This window comes from Pogona vitticeps, chromosome 4 (assembly GCF_051106095.1).
Source record: "Pogona vitticeps strain Pit_001003342236 chromosome 4, PviZW2.1, whole genome shotgun sequence".
In the NCBI taxonomy this organism is placed as follows: Eukaryota; Metazoa; Chordata; class Lepidosauria; order Squamata; family Agamidae; genus Pogona; species Pogona vitticeps.
Genome location: NC_135786.1, coordinates 89,521,259 through 89,547,219, shown reverse-complemented (window position 1 = coordinate 89,547,219; position 25,961 = coordinate 89,521,259).

Genomic DNA, 25,961 nt, shown 5'->3' with positions numbered 1-25,961 from the left:
GGTATGACAGTATCCCTTGTTCAGTTTTGGTTGAAAAGTAATGGCACCATACCCTTATTACTGGGAAGTGGGATTTAGAACAAGGAAGTTGTCAATGGTAATGTGTTACTTCCAAGCTCTATATATATGTCCTGTATTTTTCTCTGCACAGATTACATATGGAGATCTACGTATGTGTTGAGCATATATACATGTAAGTTATGCACAAATGACTTAATCTGGACACAAAGAGGTAGATGTGGGGGACAGTGACAAAATCCAGCTCTCCTTTCACATATTGATTCTCTGTGGGTTTTTTATCTGAATTGAGTTGTAGAATGAGATAGAAATATCATCAGTTGCTCATGCGAAAGCATTTCAAGGAGGGAAAGGATAGAAATACATTAAATGCATGTTGAAACATAGGGAGATTCAGAGCTGGGAAATATTGCATTTTTGGACAAGAAGTCCAGAATCTCCAGTCATGATGGCAAAAGGCCATGCTCACTGGGGACTCTCAGAGCCGTTGTTTGAAAAAGTAGTATTTCCAATCTTTGGACAAACTATGAAATCCTAATTTGAAAAGGCACAAATAAACTAAAAAGTCACAGACATTTAGTAATTATCTATGAGAACTGAGGACCATTCAGCACAGATCTTTCCCCCTAGAGAACTGAGTATAAAGCATTCTGAATTGTTTGAATGCCTTCATAGACTTGTCCGCTATTTTCAATTCTAGAGAAAACAAGATTTTAAGATTATATGAAAGTATGTGTGTGTGTTGTTTTGTCTTCTTAAAAGACAGAAAAGTAATCAAAATTTTATAATCTAAGGCAAGCCTATTCACAAGTGAGTACTCCCACTTTCCAATACTGAAACACATAAGCCACAAAACAAGGCTACACTGGAGGAGTACCGAGTAAACCTGATGTATTTAGATACCTAGAGTACCTACTAGCTGTCCATGACTCACCCTTCAATTGAGCTGTGGATAGTAATCTGGGCTGAGGCATGGACAGTAAACTGGGTGCACAGCAAGGTGGAAACTAGGAGCTATGGAACAAAGTCAGGGGTTGGAACCAAAGGGAGACAAGCAGATGTCAAGACTAACCATGAGACAGGAGCAAGGAGTGAGGCAAAATCCAAAAGCAAAGAACAACCAAAGGATACAAGAAAATATGTGGGTTCAGGAAGACCTACGTAACCTCAAGGCAGAAGACCTCTCATACTCTTTCCTTTCCTAGAAGAGCTAATGACCAGCTTCAGTCGGTGGGTGAAGGATTCCTGAAAAAATGAAGCTGCCTAGGCAGAAACTGCAACATGCAGGTCAGTGATTCAGCACAAACGGCCAACTGCACATGGACCACAAGGTTCCCTGGTTTAAGTCCTGTCAGGTCCTAACAGTTATGCTGGCTGTGTTGTGTTGGCTTCCAGAATTTTTTCTTGCTTATCTTTGCATTTAAAACCTGTCATGGCACAGGGTACCTGAAAGACGACCTGTGTCCTATAGGCACCTGGTACTCCATTGTGGGATGCTCTCTCAGAGGCAGTGACATTTGTCCAGCACTTGCCATGTCTTTTCTAAGCTTTCTGGAAGCAATTTGAGTTCGGGGGGGGGGGGGTGTTATTGGTCATTTTGAAATCTTTTGTGCTGTCCGTATTACCTTTTATCTGAATGTGATGGCACATGGCCAAAATCATAATGGGAAGGGGAAAAAAATCAATCCTGAGAGAAATCGATGCCATGCCCTAGCAGGAGGAGTCTGAGGATGAAAGCCAAGATGACATGCCTCAGGTGGAGAACCTTGAGGTGGAGTTAGACCTGGAGTCCCTAGCTGGTAGCCCCTCCCCAGAGACACTACAGGCTCAAGCAGGCCTGGCTCCACCAGAAAGAATTCATTTGCTCAGGAGGAAACCTCTGAGGAAGGACTCCTGCGTGCAAGAGAACAAAGGTATCCCAGCATGCTGAGCAGCCAAGATAGAGTGCACAGTTGCAGCTAAAGTGTCTTAGTTATTGAGGTTCTCCTCAGTAGTTGCAGCCATGGGAGTGAGTCATTTATGCCCTAGCTGGATGATTACGCTGCTGAAACCTGCACTCAGTACTGAGAACAACCTTCTCCCTGCTCTCGGCTCTCAGCACTCTTTGTGTTCCTGTTTGACTGATGGCTTCTCAACCCAAACCCAGGCTACCCATTGACTTCACCTCTTTGGACTGTCAGCCTGGTATGACTTTGATTTATGGCATGACCTCAGCTTGAATGGTGAACACTTACTTCCTGAACACATGTGCTGAAGCTGCCTGGCTCTGGACTTTGGTTTTAGCATCTGCACAGAGACTTAGTACATAGTAGGTATATCTCCCAGCTGACTGGGCATCTGCCACCTCAAACCAGGGCCACAGGCAGGAGGTCTGTGAACCGCTGGACTGAAAGGGCAAACAGGAACAGTAGTGGGAGAGGAATGAGTGTTAGGTTACTTAAAGTACATTGAAGTTTGCTGTAGGGAAGAAAAATGGATGGCCCTCAGGAATTAGCTGGATTGCAACTCCTACCAGGAGGAGTTGCCATATTCGGTCGTGAGGAAACGTGGGAATTCCAGGTCAAAAAGAACTAGAAGACGACACGTTCCCGATTCCTGGTTCATAGCTTGCTTAGCAGCAACACTTCGCTCAATCCCCCCAAACAGCTAATCAGCATTTCCTGTATTCGAGCAAAGAGGATGTGTTGGATACACTGATAGTGCAGCATTTCTGCGGCTGCAGCTGCAGCTGCTTTTTTCATGCGTCACATCAGATGTTCCATTCTGCGGTGCTAAATGATACAAGTGCATGTGTTTTTGAGTGATATGTCGAGATATCATAATACAACATTGTGTTGATAGCAATGCCATGCTGACATAAGGCACTGATGTTTTTAAGGAAACAGAATAAGCAAAAAGAGTGTGTGTGAACTGCAAGTCTGTTAAGATCTATCAGAAAAAGAAATGGCTTCTGGAGAGTTCAGTACACTGCTAATGGCAGATAAGGCTGCTGATTCTCTTCCTCACTTGCTTTAATTAAGAGAGAGTTGACCCCAGTGAGGAGGTGCAGACTAGTGATGGACAAAGTCATCAATTTTACTTTCTTTCACATTCATTATTTTATAATCTCAAATTCTATCGATCCTGTTTCCAAACAAATTCAGTTTTGAAAAAACTCAAATTCTGTCGATCCTGTTTACAAATAAATCAAGATTAAATTTTAATGTTGGTTATTACCAATAGGTAATATGCCTTTCTTTTCTTTTCTTGGCGGGTGTGTGTGTGTGTGGAAAATAATTCCAAATTCCAGAATTCTGCATGCTTGGACCTATACCGGCCAAAACTACATTGAAATTGTGCTCACCTGGAGAAAGGCTGGGGTGGAAGACTTAATGGCCAGGATAGGCCAAACTTCAGCTTAGATGCATGTTAGAGAAGGAAGTGGCCCTGATGCTCACTGGGCATAATCTGTGTCTCTAATTATGTTAATTATATCATTTTACTTGATTATGAGCTTCCTATGGGGAGAAAGATCAGAATAGAATAGAATAGAACCAAACTCACTTCATATCCATTTTAGAGGCGGGAAGCCTTTCTTTATTTGCACACTGGATGGCGTGCAACTACTGGGGGGAGGGAAGTTCCCTCATTTCTCCATTGTCAATTGTTTTCATTTACCTTTTCAGATCATTTATGCCAAACAGCCATGGCCCATTCTACAAGGCAGCTCAACTGGTGGTGGAGAATTTTCTCCTTGTTCCGCAGGTGGCAATCAGCTATTAAGCTCGAAGCATGACAGCAAAAACTCCCAACAACTGGTCCTGTGGTCCAAATGAGAATTTCTTTTGAGGACAAGATCTCCCAGTCTGATGTTTTATTTGGGTGAATGATTTGCCTCAGACCCTTCCAGATGCTTACCGCTCCATAAAAGAAAAAGACAATACCTCCCCCCATCCTCAGCATTGTGCTTCTGTTGAAGAGAAAAACAGAAGAGGTGTGAAAAGAAAAAAAAAGTCTTGCCTGATGCTGACTGACCACTTTTGGGACTCTTCAGTGTTGACAATTTTAGCATGAACTCCAATTGCTTAACACGTATGTGATGGCTTGGAGGCACATCACAAGGCCTTCCCCCTCCCAGAGGTGGAAATAATTTGAGATTTGCTGTGCTGAAATGCATGTATTTTATGCTAATCAGATGAGTTACAAACAAACAAACAAGCCCAAGAAATTAAACCCAAACCCAGCTTGAAGTCATGAAATGCCCAGTGGCGGGTTCTGTTCCAGACGAGGAGAGATTTAAAAAAAAAGTATACTCGTGCATATCACTTAGTCTAATTTATTCAGCCTCATTGCAAACTCACAACTGTGTGTTTGATTTTCTTATAAACTAGTAATTTCCTGGATGAACTTAATACTGCCACAGTCACTAGTAGCTCTGCCTTATATGGAAGGGTTTTTTTATTGTAGTGCGTGCAACTAAATTGAAATATCTTTCACTTGAAATATTGACTTTAATATCTCATTTGAAAAATTCATGAAGCCTTTGATGTTAAATCCATACTCAATTTAGCCAAATGCCATTAGAATATGCAATATGCCTGAATACAAAAAGCATTATTGTCTGTGTTTCTGTAGAAGAATTACATTTTATGACGGTAGAGCATCAGGATCTTTTTTGGACTTCGGTACAAGAGGAAAAGAAAAGGAAAGGCAGCACATTAGAAGGATGAAAAGTGGTATTGATTAGAGCTCCCACTTACCCTCTCTTTGCTTCAGTTCCTAAATGCATGGAAATCAAGGTTGTGCCACTGTGAATAACAATGCTCTGTAATGAATGGAGCAATCGTTGGAAAATTAGTGTAAGCTAGGATGATGGTGCACAGATGTTGCTCCTAGAAACTGTCATGCATTTTCTTTCACAAATCCATTTACATAAGTCTCTTTATTTCCTAATAGTATCATAATAGAAACATGACAATAGTTAATGATTTCATAAAACATATAATACAAAGAGGTAGAACATTAATTGAAATGCTAACAAGTGTACGTTAGAATTGGACTACCAAAGTGAATCATAATAAAGTATCCCTTTTTGTTGTTGTTGTTGAAAAGGGGGCTGGAGTAAAAGCAATGCTTTTTTGAGCTTTTTTAAGTTAAAAAAAGTAACTTAGGCTTTCAGGAAATTAGTCTTTAAAAAAAAAAAGTAAAATCTAATACTGGCAAATGTTGCAAAATCTCCTGAGTGGTAAATAGAATGTATTTACCTTCAGTAATTTATGGGCACTTTCCCCTGCAACTATTGATCACATTAAAAAAAAAAAAAAAAAAAAGTAAACTGCATTACCGTGTGGGTTAGTAATGGGCGAGGAAGGGAAATGTTTCATTTTTATCACTCTTCAAACTGATGTCATTATCAGTGTTGTAGTGTCTGTAGCAGACACATAGGAGAAGACAGGTGACAGAGCCCTCTGTGCCTAACCTGTTTACTCAAGTAACTTGGGACTAATCTATTGTCTTGGCTGTAAAACAATGCTTCAAGCTTGCTTTGTTTATCTCAGAAAGAGAAGTGAACATGTTGGTGGCAGCAGACAGGTGACCCTTATTTGACAATGTAATTAGGTGCCCAGAGGGCTTTGCTGGCCCATTGTGAATAAGATTATCAGTAAACAAAAATGCAGCCCCAAAATAAAAGTATCTCCTGGCTGCTCAGCAGCACCATCTTCTGTCCGGCCTACAGGAAATAAACATCTCAGCAGCCTCAGTTCCATGAAAGGGGAATTGCCTGTTATCTTTATGAGGAAGAAGATATGGAATAGATAGGTAAATTGCTATTCGAATCACACTTGCCAGGAAGGAAGCAGAATTTACTTTCAAGCAAACAGCATTTTGTCTCCAGCTTTTAATTCGACATCAGAGAAGTGGAAACAAATGTCACGCGGGTCCTTCTCGAATCCTCAAAATCTTTAGATTCTACCATACTGTCTATCTATCAACACCATTATCATTACCAGCTATTTTTAGAGCACATGTACGTATGCACTCTATAACTGTCAGTACAGAGAGAGATGAAGTCTATGTAGTTTTAAGGAAACTTTGGGCTTAGATAAGAGAGATAATAAATATTAACGTGCATTGTCTTTGAACTCAGGAATATTATATCCACACTGCCCATTCATTTCTTGCAAACCACTGCTGAAAAAAAATGTTCCCTCTGCTTCTACCTGTTGGATGCATTGATGAAAAGGGAGGAACTCCCCTTGTTAAGGTGGCCTTTTTGCTCAATTAAGTGGGGTCTTATAATGGGCTTGAGATGCGGGTGACATGACTTGAGGCTTTAAACCAGGGGTGTCCAACCTTTCACCTTCCCTGGGCCACATTAGAAGATGAAAATTTGGTTTGGGCCGCACATAAATTTGGTTTGAGCCGCATGGGGGGGGCAGCCCTAGCCGTCCTCCGCAGCCCCGCTCTAAGTGCGCTTACCGGCAGCTGCGATCTCAGACAGCAGAGGCTGCCAGCTTCAACTCCGGCGGCATTATGGGGCCGGGAGGGGGTCTGCCTATTGATGGAGATGGTGCAATGCAGTCACACAGCCCCCCTCTCCCCTCCCTCCCACTCGTTCCTTCCTTCCCTCCCCCCCCCCCCACTGTTGTGACGTGCCCCAGCCGCATTCTGGCCGCAAGTGCCGACAGTGTAACTTGAAACTTTGGAATTTCTTTTAAAATAAAAAATTGCACTGGGCCGCATTATGAGCTGACCTGGGCCGTATGCGGCCCTCGGGCCGCAGGTTGGACAAGCCTGCTTTAAAATGTTGTCTTGGTTCCTTTTTTCTCTATTTGTTTTGTTCCCAGTCTGTCACCAAGTCTATGACCATCAAATTGATCACTATCACAGAGGTTGACTGAAATTTCCTCACTTGCTTTCAGCCTTTTTTTCTTTTTCCATTCTCTCTTACAGCAACTTGTGTGTTTGCAGTCCTCAACCTTAAGTAAATGTAATCATATAAATATCCAGAAATTCCTGCTGAACAATTTTGAATAACATCTGATTTAGGAATGTGAAAACCATATTTTCCCCCAATTCTTGTTTTACATTGGCTGAAATCCAATTGTACGTCACAGCTAGAGTACACTCATTATATTAGGGGATGTTGTGAGTCAACTCCTCTGTAAGTTCCTTGGTTCAAAGGACAACTTAAAACTGGATTTCAGCCATTGAGTTTTTATTTTTTTAAAATTATTCTGAGATAGAAAGTCATACTTATGTTTCTATTCTCTTTACCTAACCTTTAAATTCCTTTTTTCCTCATGTAAGCATTTTGTACACATGTTTGACCATACATTAAAGCATCTTTGGCCCTAGTACTGTTACTTACATATACTGTCAATGACATAAATCACAACAGCAAATTGACACTAGTTAAGGAGTTACCACTTGTGTTGCTCATCAGGTGATGTCACATACCTGCCATGTGAACAAGGACACAACTCTGTATGTAATGACGACTTACTGCTGTGATTTATACAATTGTATATAAGCCAGCATATATAAGCAACAAAGGTCTGGCCTTTATGTGGTTTCTTTCCCCCCCCCCCCCTGAAAATACACATTTTGAGTCATGTGCATTTATGGCATATAACTTAAAAAAGAGGAAGGGGTGAATCTACCATTTGCAATTTCTTTCCCATAATGAGAAACAGAAAGCTATGCATACACATTCCTGAATAGTCTTGCAGACCATGAGCTTGATGAATTCATTTTAAAAATCATTTAATAAGAATTTATTTTCAGACATGAGAGGAGTTAATTTTCTGAAATACCGTTCCCAGAATCTTGAGTTCTGTATAACTGGCTGGTCATGTTGGCTTTTGAATTCTAAGAGTTACAGTGCAAAAAGGTTTCTGCATCTGTTTCATTTCCATCCCAAATCTGACTGAAGGTTGATTTAAGTGTGATGGCTATTTAAAGTGAAAGCTGCTAAAAACCAGTTGATCAACACCAAAGTTCTATGCAATGTGCATGTTTAAATGGCTTTAATCTGTGCATTCATTCACATGCATTCTAATGTTTGGATAATGAATGTGCTTTGGCTGGCACTAAATAATGTTTCACTTTTGTATACCATGCAGTATACCTGAGCCATAGTTCTCTGTGTTAAAAGCTGTTTTTTTTAAAAAATAGTATTTATTTAAATACTATCTGCATCCAGATTTAAGTTTGCCTTTTAAGATATATGATTTTTTTAGAATTAAAACTTTTTTTTCCCATTTAGAAATAGGTGACCCTAAACATCCCTAGATTTAAACAGATCCATGTTTCCCCGCTTGGCAGTCATGACCCCCAAGGGGGTAAAAGAGTGTTTTCTGGGTGCTTGCAGGTCACCTTATATGTGTTGTAACCCTTGTGAAATAGTTTCATCTTTGATATTTTAGAGCCAGATATTAAAGTTAGTGTGTATGTGTGTATGTTTATGTAAGAGAAACAGGCCCTTTGGGGGAGAAAGAAGCCTCTACTTTCTGAGAAGGGATTACTTTTCCCCATTAAAAATGTCTTTTTATGTAAATGTAGTGGGGGGGTTGCATGTTACTTGGCTGTTGTAAAAGGGCACCATGACTTTAAAAAGGTTTGGAACCACTGAAATAGATCATATAAATTTTTTAAAATGGTTGGCCTCACCCACTTTTTTTATTTGGAAAGAATCCAGGTTGTATGGACTGAAATATTGATCCTGAAAAGAGGCCTTTCAAATTGAAGAAAGAGTAATTTCTTATCACACTAAGCATATGTGGAACTGGTTTCCCAGCAAGAACTTTGCAAAGTAGATACAGCTGTTGCAGTTTCGTGGGCAGAGAAGGGAGATATTTAAATAGCACAGTGATGGCGAACCTATGGCACGTGTGCCACATTTGGCATGCAAAGCCCTTTCTTCTGGCACGCAAGTGAGCTGCTCACCTACCCACCCTTGTGGAAACAAACCTTTTGAAGTGGCTGCAGCTGGGATTCCCCCTTTATCTTCCTGTCCTGGGTCCTTTAACTTCCTGTCCGTCCCCATGATTCCCCCTTTAACTTCCTGTCCGTCCCCATGATTTCCCCTGAAACTGCCACTTCCTGTTCCGGTTCTGGTCTCCGGGCGGCAAGGCAGCAATTGGTTTCTTCCCCACCCCCTCATTTTGGACACTTGAGCAAAAAAAGGATTACCTCCACTGGCATAGGACAATTAGTCACAGAAACAGAGTCAAAAGACAAGTTCTCTTTGAAAAGTGAAAAAACAAAAACAAACCAGGCTTGTTTTAAAGAAAGTAAAAGAACAACAGTCCACCAGAATTCCTCCAGGGAATTAGCATACAAAATTGTAAGGTATATTCAAAGCATTTCTGCATTACATAAGCAGAGAGCAGTTGTGTTTGTCTCAGTCCAGTGTGTTTTCAGTAAATTAAGATTTCTGAGACCAGAGTCCTGCCACAAGTTTTCAAAGGGTAAATCAGCTCCAGGTCTGGGATAATCAGAACTTTCGAACTGTCAGTCAGAACCCAATTTTTAACTCCATTGTGGTCAAACAGGAATTCATACTCGCAAAGGGGTTCTGTGTTTGGTTGTAAAAGCATTTCAAAAATATACTAAAAAAGAATTGAGGATAAATATTCAGACGCTTACTCACTCTGTGAAATTATTGTGTCCTTCCTTCCTTCCTTCCTTCCTTCCTTCCTTCCTTCCTTCCTTCCTTCCTTCCTTCCTTCCTTCCTTCCTTCCTTCCTTCCTTCCTTCCTTCCTTCCTCTCTCTCTCCCCGCCCTTTCTTCTTTTTGCTTTGTGGCTGGGGATGATCTTATACAATGTTAACAGGGCTTTGGTGACTTTATCCTGTCATAGTCTCAACCATTTCACCCATCTTGCCACTATACAGCTCTCTGGTATTTACGAAAAAGACTCCCAAGGTGCTATGTGCTATCAGTTTAGCTCTGATGTGTGGTGCCTATATAAGTTAATGGCCTCCATAATATCACATCATTAACAGCTTCTCAAATCTTGCAAACAAACAACATTTCCTATTAGCCTGTTTTCTCATCTTACTGCCCACCTTCCTAGCAATATTGTCATTTCCAGTAAGTTCTGCTTAGGTCTTGCAAACAAACAGCTATGGCTTCCTTTATTGAAACAATCTGTCTCATGTTAAGTCTTCCTCTCTTCCTACTGCCCTCTTTATTCCCCAGTAATATTGCTGTTTCTTCTCAGTTCAGTATTCCCATTATATGTGCATAGTCGGACAGCCTCAGTTTATTCATTTTTGCTCTAATGAGAGTTGAGGTTTGACTTGACTGAGCACATACTTATCTGCCTGTCTGGTTGTCTTTGGCATCTGTAAGGTTTTCATTCAACAGCATATTTCAGATGAGTTGTTTCCCCCCGCCCTGTTTTTCTTCAGTGTGTTTCTTTTGGTCCAATACTGTATAGCTTTTCTTCCTCAGCATGCCTAACTCAAGAAAAAAGGTTTGGAATTTGGAAGATAGTTTTCTAGTTTGTATTCTGAGGAGCAGGCATGACAACATTAGTTTATCTGATAAGTTAAACAGTGTGTATGTTTCTCCATTATGCGTCTTGCAGTGGTGCCTCAACTTACAACCATAATCCATTCCAGAAGATGGATGTAACTCGAAATGGTTATAAGTTGAAGCACCATTTCCCATAGGAATGCACTGAAATTCAATTAATCTGTTCTGGCTGAAGAAAAAAAAATCACCCCCCCAAAATCACTGCAAGACGTGATTAATCCTTTCCAGCTGAAAGGGGGGGGGGGAGAGAAAAGCAATCAAGCATGCAAGACCCCTTTGGAAATGCACAGAAAGCAAATGGAGCAGATAGGAAATGCACAGAGAACAAAGGGGGCAGGTCAGAAATGCAAAGAAAACAAAGGAAAAATCAAGGGAAGCATGCAGGACCCATCAGAAATGGGACCCCCCAAAAAAGCAACCAAATCCCCCAAGACCCATCGGAAATGGGGGGAAAGCAAACTCCCCAAGACCCATCGGAAATGGGAAAAAACCCAAAAAGCAACCAAACCCCCCAAGACCCATCGGAAATGGGAAACAACACTCTAAAAAGCAACAACCCCCCCAAGACCCATCAGAAATGGGGAAAAAACACAAAAAAACCAAGACCCATCACAGCACAGAAACATACCCCCCAGCTCAAAACCACAGTGCAAAAACACCCAGAACAGTTTTTAAAAAGCAGAAAACAGCACCTTACCAGGCAGCCTGAAGCCTCCCTGCAAACAAACAAACACACACACACACACACACACACACAAACACACACACACAGAGAGAGAGAGAGAGAGAGAGAGAGAGAGAAGCAGAAGCAAGGCAGTCCCAAGCTTCCTCCGATGCACACACTCTAACTGCTCGGGCAAAAGAGCTACCAAGACGCAGCCTTGACGCAACCTACAGTTAGAAATTAGAATTCCCCACCTTCCTCCCCTGCCTTTTTCTGTTCATAAGTGGAAGCTCTGGTCTCAAGTAGAAGCAAAATTTTGCTGCTGGAGCTGGTTGTAACTCAAAATGGTTGTAAGTAGGGACGTTCGTAAGTCGAGGCACCACTGTACTCAAACTTTTACTTCACCCTTTCATTGTCCAAAAACAGCCCTTCAAAATATTTTGGCACAGAGAGACTACTGCCACCTCCCAGCTGTTCTTGCTTCTGTCCTCTCCCAGCAACCATAGTATAACTCATGTGCTCATCTTCTGGGATCCTCTATTGCTGGGTAATTTCTACATGAGGGAAGTTTCTGTTGGACTCTGTGTGTAATGTATGTATACTTAAATTTCCATTTCATCTTTAAAATAGGTTGCAGGGTCACTCTGCGGTGTTTTAACACCAAGAACAAAAAACAAAGCACATTTTCCTCAGAATTGAAAGTGGACTACCAGCCATGTCCAGTTTTGTTTTGTTATGATGTGCCTCACAGTGAGCAAATTGTTGCTAATTAAAGAATCCCTAATTCAATTTCTGTTCTTAAATTGCCCCTGTGAATTATACCATACTGCATCTCCTGGCATAACTATGCAACAGTTAATAATGGCACTGAGTTGTACATTTTTTTCAGATTGTTTTAGATTGTTACGAGTTTTGAAATAGTTTTGAAATTCTCTATTTATTGATTAGGTATTGTTTGGCTATCTTTGTCCCACTCTGACATCTCTGTCCTGTATATTAGGGTATCTGGTCCTTAGAAAGGAACCATGTTCTTCCATGTCCTCTTCTGAACCAGTGTAGGAGGTGCAGGATGGGGCAGTTTCAATGACTCCAAATGTTAGAATGATTACAGTGCACACGTAATTAGTAGCAGCGGTATGCAAATAGCTGCTAGAGCCCTGAAGATGGTTTTCAAGTTTGACATCGGGGTGGTGGTGGAAATGAAGCAAACCAGTGCACATATTCTATATATAGTTGCTATGTGCTGCTGAATCTGATGAATGACAACTTATTAGAGAAATACATTTTGCAATGCTTGGAGACTTTGCTTGGAAGTGCTTTGCATATCTTGTTATTCTACTGTGAATTTGAGTTGAAAACCTTGAGAATATGCTAGATAATGAACGACTACAGAAAAGAATGCAACACTTGCAGAAAAGGAAAAGGAAAGCCAGTAACATACACGGAGAGCGGGAGAGAATCTGAATACAGGCTGCAAACGTGTATGGCCATAGAACACTTCTCTGTGCACATTTCCCATCTGGAAATTCCATATTTGATTCATCATAGCATTCAATTAAAAAAAATTTCCCTCTCCCCATTTTGCACTTCAAAAATGGTAGTTACTGCGTGTTGGTCAGCACAAGAGAACCTGGTAAAACGAGCTGGTGTGTCCAGACCCGCATTATGAAAGAAATTGGTTTTCTTTCTTGATTTCATGTCATTGCAGTTCAGCCATTCATTTGTCCAATAAACAGTTCAGTTTGGTATGTTCTGGGAAATAATGAATATTGATCAACCAATCGATTACTTATTAAGAAACAGACTAAGGGAAATTGTTTATCCAATCAATTTTAATTTTTGATTTGTTATTTATATTTTCCAATTTAATCCACCCCTCCCTCAGGCTCTGCAGCCGCTAAGCAAATCAAGTGCACAGAGAGAAGGGGGGAGGAAAAAGAGAGAGATTGTCTGTAACTTCAGGAAAAAGCACAAAAGCCAATATCCTCATTATAGATCATGCTGGGTGCCTGCAATAGGGCCACATTAAGAAAAATTGTGACTGAGGAGCGTGGGCACATTACCTTATGCACCTGTGGCTGTTGGACTGAAATGTTAACTTATTAATGGGATTTCTTAGGCTGTGTGATTACTGTTTCTTATATCACTCAGCCCTGACACTTAAACTACAGCCAAATGTCAGAGATACAAGCTCATCCATCAACCATGTGTCACGCTTGTAACCTCAGCTTGTTCGGGATGCAGCTGGAGCAGAGACGGCGAGGTGGAGGGAAGCTAGCAGGAACTATTCTCTCAAGCAGGCGGATCAGAGTTCTACTGGGACAGCTCAGCAAGGAACCCAGAGTCGGGACAGGCGGCTCCTCATATACAAGGGTGTCCGTGCAAGGAGGTGCTGCTGATAATAGAGGGGTTTTAGATGAAAGCTCTCATGAAATTCCTGTTGAATGATGAAAGTGAGTGGATTTGAGGATTTAGGCTCATAATTTGAGAAATTATTTCCTTTTCAGAACTGCTTGCAAATCTCAAAATTTAGCAAACAGAAAACAGAGGGCTATTGATGCACATTCTGCCAGACCCTCACTGTAAGAACCTTTGATGGCTTAGCTGAGGGAACAAATACATGCATGCATGAAGGACTCTTAAGGTTAAGATTTGTTATACTGAATGGTTGCTCTGTCCAGATGAAAGACATGGAGGGCTTGTGCTACTCTGAAGTGCTTCCTATGAGGACATTTGATAATGGGAGAGATATCATATTTTAAAGGGGAAATTTGCCTATTAATATCACAGCTGATTCCAACTGGAGGCGTTGAGCATGTGTGTTCAATGTATGGAACCATGCAGAGTTTACTGAACCAGTTGAACATCCATTCAATTGCATATAACCAATATATAAAGTGACCCCAATACTCTTTAATATGCACCTGGAGTGATATTGTTCTAGTACTGTAGTGTCCTTGGTTACTTCCATCACTCCTGAAGCATTTTCCCATCAAGGGATGAATCATCTGCTATTTAAATCAGAGCTTGGAAAATGCTGGCTGAGGCTTTCTGGGGTCTGTAGCCCAAAACAAGCTCTGATCTAAATCACAAGCAACAACCCAGACATGTTAAATGGAATTTATTCGTACATTCATGTAATGGCTTGTCTTGTTGAGATCTGAAGTTATTTTTTAATGATGGGGTAACATGGGACGTGGTGGCGCTGTGGGCTAAACCGCAGAAGCCTGTGCTGCAGGGTCAGAAGACCAAGCAGTCGTAAGATCGAATCCACGCGACGGAGTGAGCTCCCGTTGCCTGTCCCAGCTCCCGCCAACCTAGCGGTTCGAAAGCATGCAAATGCGAGTAGATAAATAGGTACCATCTCGGTGGGAAGGTAAACAGCGTTCCGTGTCTAAATCACACTGGCCATGTGACCACGGAAAGATTGTCTTCGGACAAACGCTGGCTCTATGGCTTGAAGAGCGGGATGAGCGCCGCCCCCTAGAGTCGGACACGACTGGACAAAAATTGTCAAGGGGAACCTTTACCTTTTTAACATGGAATAAACTATAAAAGGGACAGAATCAGCATTGCTCCATGTTGATGTAAAGAGAATCTGTAACTGTTAAGTAACTAGATTGCAGGCAGGATTGCAACTGCTTTTCACAAATATGGACAGCATGATTAAATTGTTTTCTGTCCACCACAGAATGACTGCCAAAAAGAATCATTTGAGAAGGAACACTCTGTTTTTGGTCTGATGATGCCATTCATACATGTTAACATTTTAGCTCAAGGCTAACTCTCCCAGGGTACCTGACATCATAAAACCCCACCCCAAATAAATAATCTATTAAGTACATTGTAATTAAACAGCTGCCAAAGCACAGAAGAACATCTTCTTCACCCACAGAGAAGGCATGCCAGTTCTGTCTTGTGAATTCAACAGAGATGATCAGGGAATAAGGACACCTCCACTAAAAGTAGACTGACTATCTATCTATCTATCTATCTATCTATCTATCTATCTATCTATCTATCTATCTATCTATCTATCTATCTATCTATCTATCTATCTATCTATCTATCTATCTGTCTGTCTGTCTGTCTGTCTGTCTGTCTGTCTGTCTGTCTGTCTGTCTGTCTGTCTGTCTGTCTGTCTGTCTGTCTATCTATCTATCTATCTATCTATATATCATGCACAATTCATGGCTAAGTTTAAAGCATGTATTACACTCTGCTTCTAATTAGATCATTCAGCTAAGGAGTGAAAAAAGTACAGAGAGGAACCACTGCACAAACGGATCCTTTTCCTGACAGAAAAGCTTTTTCCCCTCCTTTGCCATTTGGCCTCATATAAGCAAAAGATAAAATACAACAGCCTCCCCAGTGATTAATTACATTTTATTCAGATTTCAGTACAGAAGGTTGTTCCTTCTGTCTTATGGCACTGCTCTCTCTCCCTCCCCCCCGTTTCCTCTTTATATTAAGCAAAGAATGAATAACTTCTGCTAGACTGTGTTTCACCTTCTGTATGGTTAGGGACATTCTGTTATGTTTGATCAAAGTGGACCTTATCCTTTTGTTTTGTTAGCACCCGTGCTACAACAGTATGTAAATTACTCACTGTAATTTACAGAATTTTGTTCCATACATTACATATGTAATACTTTTTTCTTGATCTCCCATTCTGTACACTTCAGATGATAGCCTTCTCAAAAAATGTGGGACTCAATAGAGCATTGACTAAAGATTAGAGTGATGCCATCTTTCAATTGCACAAGTGGAACCTTGCTTCAAAGTTCAGAAAGAGTAGCATACATAGCCCTGTCCTCAGACTGAGCATCTGCATGTTCTGAGGAGTAAGTGAAGAAAGTGTTTTAATGGATTAATTTCTAGGGTGAAAAATATGCCATGTATGATGTAGAAAAAGAAAGCAGCAAATTCTAAGAATCTCACCAAATTACAAACCCCTGACTTGATAGTATAGTGCAGTTGGTTTTTGTTATGTTTAGTCATATTCATTCCAACTTATGGTGACTATCTGAATTAATGATTCCCGCCAAAGTCTTACCATTAACAAAGCTGCACAGGACTTGCAAGGCTGTAGTGTTTTTTCACTGAGTCAGTGTAACTCTTCTTAGGTCTTCCTTTTTTTCCCTACTGCCTCCCACTTTCCTATTATTTTCCAGTGGGCTACTCCTCTCATAATATATCAAAATATGATAGCCTAGGTTTAATCATTTATTTGTCTTTCTGAAAGCCTATGATATCTGCACTCTTCCAACACCACATTTCAAGTGAACAAGTTCTTTCTGGTAGCTTTCTTCATTGTCCAGCTTTTACGTCTGGACAATGAAGAATATTGAGGTATAGATTATCTTAGCTTTGGTCACTTGGAATATTGAAGTATAGATTATCTTAGCTTTGGTCCCTTGAGGAATACTGAAGTATAGATTATCTTAGCTTTGGTCCCTTGAAACATATGTTTACACTTGAGGATATTTTCTTATTCCTTCATAGCTGTGCTTCAGAGTCTTCTGATTACTTGGCTGCAGTCTCTATTTGAGCTGACAACTGAAGCAAATTTCAGAAAGTCTTTAACGATTTCAAGTTCTTCATTGTCTTCTGTAGTCATTACTAGTCATTTTTGTCTTAATCTTCATCTAGGTGCTTTAAGGAGAAAGGTGAGGTAAATATATTTTAAATAAAATAAATAATAAATAAATCTGTAATCCTACTTTTGCACTTTCTTCAATTTTTGGCAATAGTGGTTTCAAGTCACTGTTATTTTCTACAATAGGGTGTCATCCACTTATCTTTAATTCCTTGTGTTTATTTAACTGATTCCCCCTCCTCCTCCTCAGTTTAATCCATTTTTGTGTTTGATATGTTCTGTATATATAGATTGAACAGATAGGGAGTCAAAATGCACCCTTGTCTGATACCTTTGCCAACTGGAAAACATTCTGTGTCTCCATATTCTGTTCTAACAAGAGCGGCTTGTTTGGAGTTCTGGTTATAAAGCAGGTTAATCATATGTTGCGACACGGCAATTTGTTTTTGAAGAATCCACTGTGAAAGGCTGCAACCTATAAAGCACAAACTGATTTTCTGCCGAAATTATTTGCTACACTCCAGTGTATATATCCCTTCTTCACGGATTGCTGCCTTGTCGTGGCGAAGGGGCTTGAGTAACTCAGGGAAGCTATGGGCTATGCCATGCAGGGCCACTCAAGACGAACAGGTCATAGTGGAGAGTTCTGACTAAACGCAATCCACCTGGAGTAGGAACTGGCAATGCCACTCCAGTATCTTTGCCAAGAAAACCCCATGAACTGAAACAAAAGGCTAAAAGATATGACGCTGGAAGATGGGACCCTCAGGTCGGAAGGTGTCCAACATGTTACTGAGGAAAAGCGGAGGACAAGTACAAGTAGCTCCAGAGCTAATGAAGTGGTTGGGCCCAAGCCGAAAGGACACTCAGCTGTGGACGCTCCTGGATGTGAAAGGAAAGTCCGATGCTACAAAGAAAAATACTGCATAGGAACCTGGAATGTAAGATCTATGAACCAGCATCCTAAAAAGCAAAGACATCACCTTGCCAACGAATGTCCGCATAGTCAAAGCTATGGTTTTTCCTGTAGTGATGTATGGAAGTGAGAGCTGGACCATGAAGAAAGCTGACCACCGAAGAACTGATGCTTTTGAATTGTGGTGTTGGAGGAGGCTCTTGAGAGTCCCCTGGACTGCAAGGAGAACTAACCTATTAATTCTAAAGGAAATCAACCCTGAGTGCTCATTGGAAGGACAGATCCTGAAGCTGAGGCTCCAATACTTTGGCCATCTCATGAGAAGAGAAGACTCCTTGGAAAAGACCTTGATGTTAGGAAAGTATGAAGGCAAGAGGAGAAGGGGATGACAGAGGATGAGATGGTTGGACAATGTCAACGAAGCTATCAGAATGAATTTGACACAACTCCGGGAGGCAGTGGAAGATAGGAGGGCCTGGCATGCTCTGGTCCATGGGGTCACGAAGAGTCAGACACGACTAAATGACTAAACGACGAGTGTATATATCCAACATAATCTATACTGCCTCTTCCTTTTCTGAATCCACCTATAATGTCTGGTATTTGTCATTCCATACATGGTAAGAATGTTGCAAGATCTTAAGCATCATTTTGCTTGCATCGCAATTGAATCCTAGTGATTAAATTGGTCCTATAGGTACCATCTCGGTGGGAAGGTAAACAGCGTTCCGTGTCTAAATCACACTGGCCATGTGACCACGGAAAGATTGTCTTCGGACAAACGCTGGCTCTATGGCTTGAAGAGCGGGATGAGCGCCACCCCCTAGAGTCGGACACGACTGGACAAAAATTGTCAAGGGGAACCTTTACCTTTATCTTTATAGTTACTGCTGTCCTTAGCATCTGCTTTTTATGAAAGTGGAATGTGTATGGAACATTTCTAGTCAGTGGACCATTATTTTGTCATGTATTTAGGATTTTGATAGCTTCAGTCTCCCTGATTTGAAACAGCTCTATTAGCAACCCATTTATTCTTGGTGATTTATTTCTTCCAAGTGTTTTGAGAGTACAGTAGTTTGCATTTCCCTTAAGCTTTATAAGCTGTTTTCCAATTCCTAGCAGTAGTCAATCGTGCCACTGTTAACAAATTGGAAACTAATTCTCTAATAGTCCAATTATCTACCCTCTTTTCAAATATTAACAATAGTGCTATTTCGGGACATACAGCTAATTTAAATTGGTTATTTCATTTATCTCTTTTAAAACATGATTGCCAAAAATCTTTTATCTATCTATCTATCTATCTATCTATCTATCTATCTATCTATCTATCTATCTATCTATCTATCTATCTATCTATCTATCTATCTATCTATCTATCTATCTATCTATCTATCTATCTATCTATCTATCTATCTATCGGTATCTTGTGGGAATGTGAGTATGTGTGTATATATATGTGTGTGTATGTATATATATACACATACATACATATATATATATATACATACACACACACACACACACACACATATACACATACTCACATTCCCACAAGATACAGAAATATGTGCCTGTTTTCTGGCACCATCTCCAACACATCTTAAAATACTTATCATCTATTTTAATAAGTTCAACTGGAGCTAAGTACCATCTCCACACTAATATATAAAACTTGTATCCTTTTGGACATAGATTTCAGTATTTTGGTGTTCTATATATTTTTCCAAGCATTACAACTAATTTGTTTTCTGAAGTCAAATTCCCCATGTCATTTTGAATAAGTCCTCTTCTGCTGCTTCCAAAAGTAAACGATTAACTTCACTTACAGTCCCCTTCCCTACCTTCATATTTCCTTCCCTACCTTCAGATTCCTTCTACTGATCTGAGTAACATTATTCTACAATATTTCATCCATACCTAACAATTCTTTTATTTATTCTACATTCTTTGTTATTTCTCACCAATTTTTTATTTAAAAAACTTGTATCATTATTAATAACTTCTCAATCAGTCTTTTAAGATTGTCTGGAAATGTTACCACTGTGGTCACCAGGCATAATAAAGAAACTAGCAGAATAAATAGTTTGCTATATCTAATCCAAATTTTTAACTTAGTTTTAAGGAAGGAGTATTCTATTTCTTTAAACTATATTTTTGTTATAAGAAGAGAATATTTACCAACTTGAAATGTAGTTACTGCATTTCCATATTTAACCAAATTAACTTGTTAGGCTTAAATATAACATCTGATACATGTCTTAATTGATTGGCTTTATAATATAACAGTTGTTCTATTATTCTTTGAAAGTGTTTACCAATGCCTTAATTCCAATTTTAATGCTGTCCATTCCAATAAATCAAATGCCTTAAAATATGTAATGGATGTAGACTTCCGCTGATTTTTTTTTTTAAATATTACATTTATTATATTTAGTAATCTCCTAGTTTTCTAGGAGTCCTAATGCATGAATACCTGGTGTCTTCCCTATTTTTAATCCATTAGTCACTTCCTCTCTCTCTTTCTTCCCTTATTGTTTACTCCATTACATTTCTATCCATTGCTTGAAGTTTGCTCCCCACATTCTTTTCTACACATTCTCTAATTCTTTCTGTGGATGATCACCCTGCAGTATACAATTTATTTTAAAAATCTTGGAGGACTTAATGTATACCTCATCAAACTGTATATTGTGCCTCTATCATTTTCAATAACTCCAATAAATTTTTTAGCTTAACTGGAGTGTATATGGAACATTTCTAGTCTGTGGATCATTGTTTTGTTTTCCATATTTGTTGTCATATTCTACGTTCCCTTTAATTTATCCTGATTATAAAATTATTTTAAGTTATATGCATCATGCAGTATCAGCCTTTACAGGTGTACCTTGGTTTACGAATGTATTGCGTTCTCTGGGACATTTCGTAATGTGAAAAATTCACAAACCGAAACACGGTTTCCCATACGAATGCATGCACGAGGGTGGTGCTATAAACCTCCCAGGCGCAATGCAAACTTGCTTCATATAGAGGGAAAAAATGGATTTTTGTTCGTAAACTGAAAATTGCGTTAACTGAGGTGTTCATAAACTGAGGTACCACTGTACTTTTACTTCAGCATACATCAACAGCTAGACGTTTTGGGTCTGTTGTTGGGAGAAATGCAGCATATAAATAAAACTAATAATAATAATAAAACAACAGCAACTACAACTAACTACAACTACAACTACAACTACAACTACAACAACTACTACTAATACTACTAATACTAATAATACTAATACTACTACTACTACTACTACTACTACTACTACTACTACTAATAATAATAATAATAATAATATGATGATGATGATGATGATGTTGATGATGATGATGATGATGATGATGATGATGATGATGATGATGATTTGTCCTTAACAGTTTAAGCAGACTGCTTCATTAGCAGCAGTACTATTTGTATTTATCATTTACTTTTCTCCAGGAGGTTACTGAGTGCCTTTGAACCTGGGAGTCTCATCTTCCATTACTATCTCTTGTTTCATTTTGAATTATAATATGGCTTTTCAAGTATCAGTTTTCAGAGCTGCTCTTGTAATTTCTCTGCCCCCATCACCACTGGACCTATTAATCCTTCTTTGCTGATAAATCCTTTATTTCTTAGAGTCAATGGTTTCCTCTTGATTTAGTGTAACAGTTTTAACCATTCTGTCTTGGTTGAGCCTACTTATAGCCTACACTCATAACATAGTTTAACCTGCTGAGAACATTGCTTTTAGCTTTCCAGACACACTCAGACCTCCTTACCATGTTAAGATGTGTATCCAAGAAGGAGTGGTAGGATTAAACCATGGCAATTAAAATGCTATCAAACTGCTGTAAGTGCTCAGAATAAATACACACAGAGAAATAAGGCCCATTGAACATAATGGCTAGGTGTGCATACATCTGTTGCACTCTGTTTCTCACATGCTGATGTTTCCGGTGTAGTTCATTCTAATTTCCACACACATTTTTATAATATATGCGTTTTTCCTATTATAGAGATTTTGCAAGCAATTTTCTGTGATAAAGTGCATTTCATACATTTTTTTTCCATTATGCCTGTGCACGCTTTCCTCAAACATACACAGTTTTACACACTTCTTTTGATTGGAGAATTGTATTGTGCAGACAGTAAAGTGTAACAGCACTTTGATTTTGCATATCTGGTAGGTTTCCATTAAAATGAACCAGAACAATTTCTTCCCCATACTTAATGCACAGTAGAAGTGCACTTGGTTTTGAATGATCTGAGGACAGTTACTATTCCTCGAACTGCTGTGCCTCACAGTCTTGTTGTGAGGACAAAATAGGTTGAATCTCATTTACATTGGCTGCATGGAAGAAAGGTGGGATACAGATGGAATGAAAAACAATGCAGAAGAAACCCAGTGCCTGCATGCACTTTGCAAAGCGTATAGCTGGAACATCAATAAAGATATTCCATCATTCACAAATTATGAAGTACAAATGGTCCAAGAAACATTAACAAAGTGAGACTGGAAAAAATGTGGAATGACTGCTAGCGAGGACAATGCTAGCTCTAAGCTTTAAGTATACAGTGATGATTGCATAAACTTGGGTTATAGACAAACTGTCCAATTTGTTATGCCTGTTTTATGTCTGTTTATCTACAGTGGAATTATGCTGTCTTAGAACATGGCTGAGGCAGAAAAATGAGGCCTAGAGGATTTGCTCTGCTTGAATCTGAGGAGAATTCAACCTTATTTTAGAACACTGACTTCCTTTACAAAATATACTCTGCTCTCCTGTAACTCTTGAAGCCATTAGGATTAGGATTGAGGCCAGACGTTTAGGAGTTTTGTGGTCACTCCCAAGTGTGATGTGGAAAGCCTGGGAAACAAGGCCTATATGGAGGAGGGAGCTAAGTATATTTTGCCTGGAGAAGAGAAGACTCAGAGGCAATATGACAGCCATCGTCAAATATCTGAAGGTCTGACATGTGGAAGATGGGAACGAGATTGTTTTTCTGAAGCCCCAGAGGGTAGGACTCCTGAAGTAATGGACTCAAATGAGAAGAAAGGCTATTTTGCTTAAATGTTAGGAAGAAATTGGTAGTAAGAGCTCTCTGACAGTGGAAGAGGCTATCTTGGAAGGTGGTGGCCTCTCCTTCACTGAGGTTTTAAAACAGAGGTTAGATGCCCCCTTCTCACAGGTGCTTTATCTGTGGATTTTCTGCTTTGGTTTGGCAGAGGCTGGATTCAATGACTCTTGAATTCTCTTCTAGCTCTAGAGTTCTATGGTTCTACGATCCATGCTTTCTTTCCCCCATAATTTTCCTATGGACATTTCACCACAACAGATATTCTGAATTTGCTTGCAGTTTCATCTCATGCAGAATTCAGTGAAATTTTGCAGAGATTTGCAACTGCCCCTCTTCCAGTCCCACTAAACGCAGGCGAACCATTTCCGTTTCTCCTTCAAATATCATGTAGAATTATTCCTCTGAGGAGAACCTTTCATTGTTTACTTCAGACTCCACTTTAGGCAAAATTAAGTGACAATTCTATTCACCAGAGAGTTACCGTTGCAGCATACAATCCTTAGTCAATTTTTGGCAGCTGTGGCAAGTGCTTTTAAGCCTGTTCTACTAATAATTTTAATTAGTTGAACAGGCTTAAAAGCACTTTGCACATATTTTAATTCCAATGCTTGCTTGGATTTTCCCCTTTTCTTTTAACATGTATTTGTATAAGGTAATCTGTTCTTGATGAGTGTACTCTCATAAAGCTAATGGCAGTTCAGTCTGCTAGGGCTCGTGGGACAGCTGGATTCCCCCAAATGGGAGCCATGTCTTAGCTATTATTTAGTTGCTGTGCTTTCTATAGTCTCATATTTCCCATAGCATTCTAATCTTCTCCAGATGAGTGGAATCGCATCCCTTCTTGCTTGACAGCCAAAGAAAAACACCAAGCTGTCCAGAAGATAGAGTGCCATTTTATTCCTCTGTCGAAATTCCTGATGAGATGGGCAAAACATCAGGAAACACTCAAGAGGAGACTTCCAGAACCTTCCAATTATTCTTGTTGCCATCTTAAATAGATATAGTTGTTTAATCTTTTCTCCTCTCGTTTTCATTTTTTTTTTTAAAAAAAGGAAACTATTCTACATGTTCAAATTACTTGGGAATTTTGTCCTCTTCAGGTTCTTGTTTTGCTGGTCTGCTGGCCAATTCAATAATTCTGTCCTATACAAATATCTCTGCTCCAGATATATTTTTAATGCTTCTTTTATCACTTGCGATAATCAAAGTGGCTCACACGTGGCAGCAAACAATAGAAAATAATATCTGCACAGTTAATCAGCCAGTGTTGACAAACAGCACCTCACAGAGCAGGAGGTATCCATGCTTTGGATTTCAGCTTCCAGAAGTCCTAATCAACACGACCAGTGGTCAAGTGTCATGAGAGGTACTGTTGGCAATGCAAGGGATTATGGAGATTCAACATAAGAACTTTTCGACTTGAGAACTGCCTTCCAATACGGATTAAGTTCTTAAGTAGAGACCCCACTGTATTCAATGAGGAAAAAAGTTGTCTGATCAAAATTGTCTTTCCAAAGCACAAAACTGATAATTTTAGTTGAGGATAAAAACATTCTCAATACCACAATTATGGAACATGTAAAAATCTACATAGTCAAACATTCTAGATTTTAAGAAGGTTCCTTGTGTTTTTATTAACAGAAGCAACCTTCTTAAAATCTAGAATGTTTGATTTTACATATCTACAATGTTTGACTATGTAGATTTTTACATGTCCATAATTGTGGTACTGTATTTATGTCTTTCATTTCTACAGCTGTCAGTGGCCATCGCTTACTGTTCTAGCTCTGCTGAATTTTGGGAGCACAGCCGCATCAGCAACTACTAAGAGCTATACTTTTCTTAAAGAACAAGACCCACCCATCCCATTCCACACACTCTTTGTTAGTAAAGGAACTTAAAAAAAAAGATTTAGGCATCCTTCAATCTCGAGAAACTATGGTAATGTGCTCTGTATGGAGGAATTGAAACATCATCTAGTGTGGCTGAGAAGGCCAATTCGAGAGTGATAATCTCTTCCACATTGAAGACAAATGCAATCTGTCTCCTGTCCAGCTCCCTAATTTTGCTGCTTTGGGGACTGCCTCTCTGCCTCGGCCTGCTGGACAAGGGTCTCTTCAAATTGGGAGAGGCCATGGTGCACCGCCTGCCTCCAGGCTGAATGCTCAGACATCAAGGTTTCCCATCTGTTGAGGTCCATTCCTAAGGCCTTCAGATCTCGCTTGCAGATATCCTTGTATCGCAGCTGTGGTCTCCCACTGGGGCGATTTCCCTGCACTAATTCTCCATGCAGGATATCTTTTGGAATCCGGCATGTCTCACAACATGCCCAAGCCAACATAGATGTTGCTGTTTAAGTAATTTATACATGCTAAAAATTCCAGCTCATTCCAGGACTATACTATTTGGAACTTTGTCCTGCCAGGTGATACAAAAAATGTGTCAGAGACAACACATATCGAACGTGTTCAGCATTCTCTCCTGCCATGCACAAAGGGTCCAGGACTCACTGCAGTACAGAAGTGTGTTCAGGGCACAGGCTCTATAGACCTGGATCTAGGTATATGCCATCAGCTTCTTATTGAGCCATACTCACTTTGTGGTAGCTGCTTTGTCAATGTGTTCATCCAGCTCGACATCTAGGGGGAGGGTGTCAGAGATCATTGAGCCAAGGTACACAAAGTCATGAACAACCTCCAATTCATGCATGGAGATGGTAATAGAGGGAGGTGAGTCCACGTCCTGGCCCATGACTTGTGGTTTCTTCAGGCTGACTGTTAGTCCAAAGTCTTGGCAGGCCTTGCTAAAATGATTCATGAGTTGTTGGAGGTCTTCAGCAGAGTGGGCAACAGTGGCTGCATCACTGGCGAAAAGGAACTCCCTCATGTATTTCAGTTGGACTTTGGTCTTTGCTCTCGAGAGATTAAAGAGCTTTCCATCTGATCTAGTCTGGAGATGGACACCTTCTGTTGCAGTTCTAAAGATGTGCTTCCACATGACAGCAAAAAAGATCCCAGACAGGGTCAGCATGAGGACACAGCCCTGTTTCACTCCGCTTTGGATGTCAAAGGGATCTGATGTTGAGTCATCAAAGACTACAGTACCCTTCATTTCCTCATGAAAGGACCTG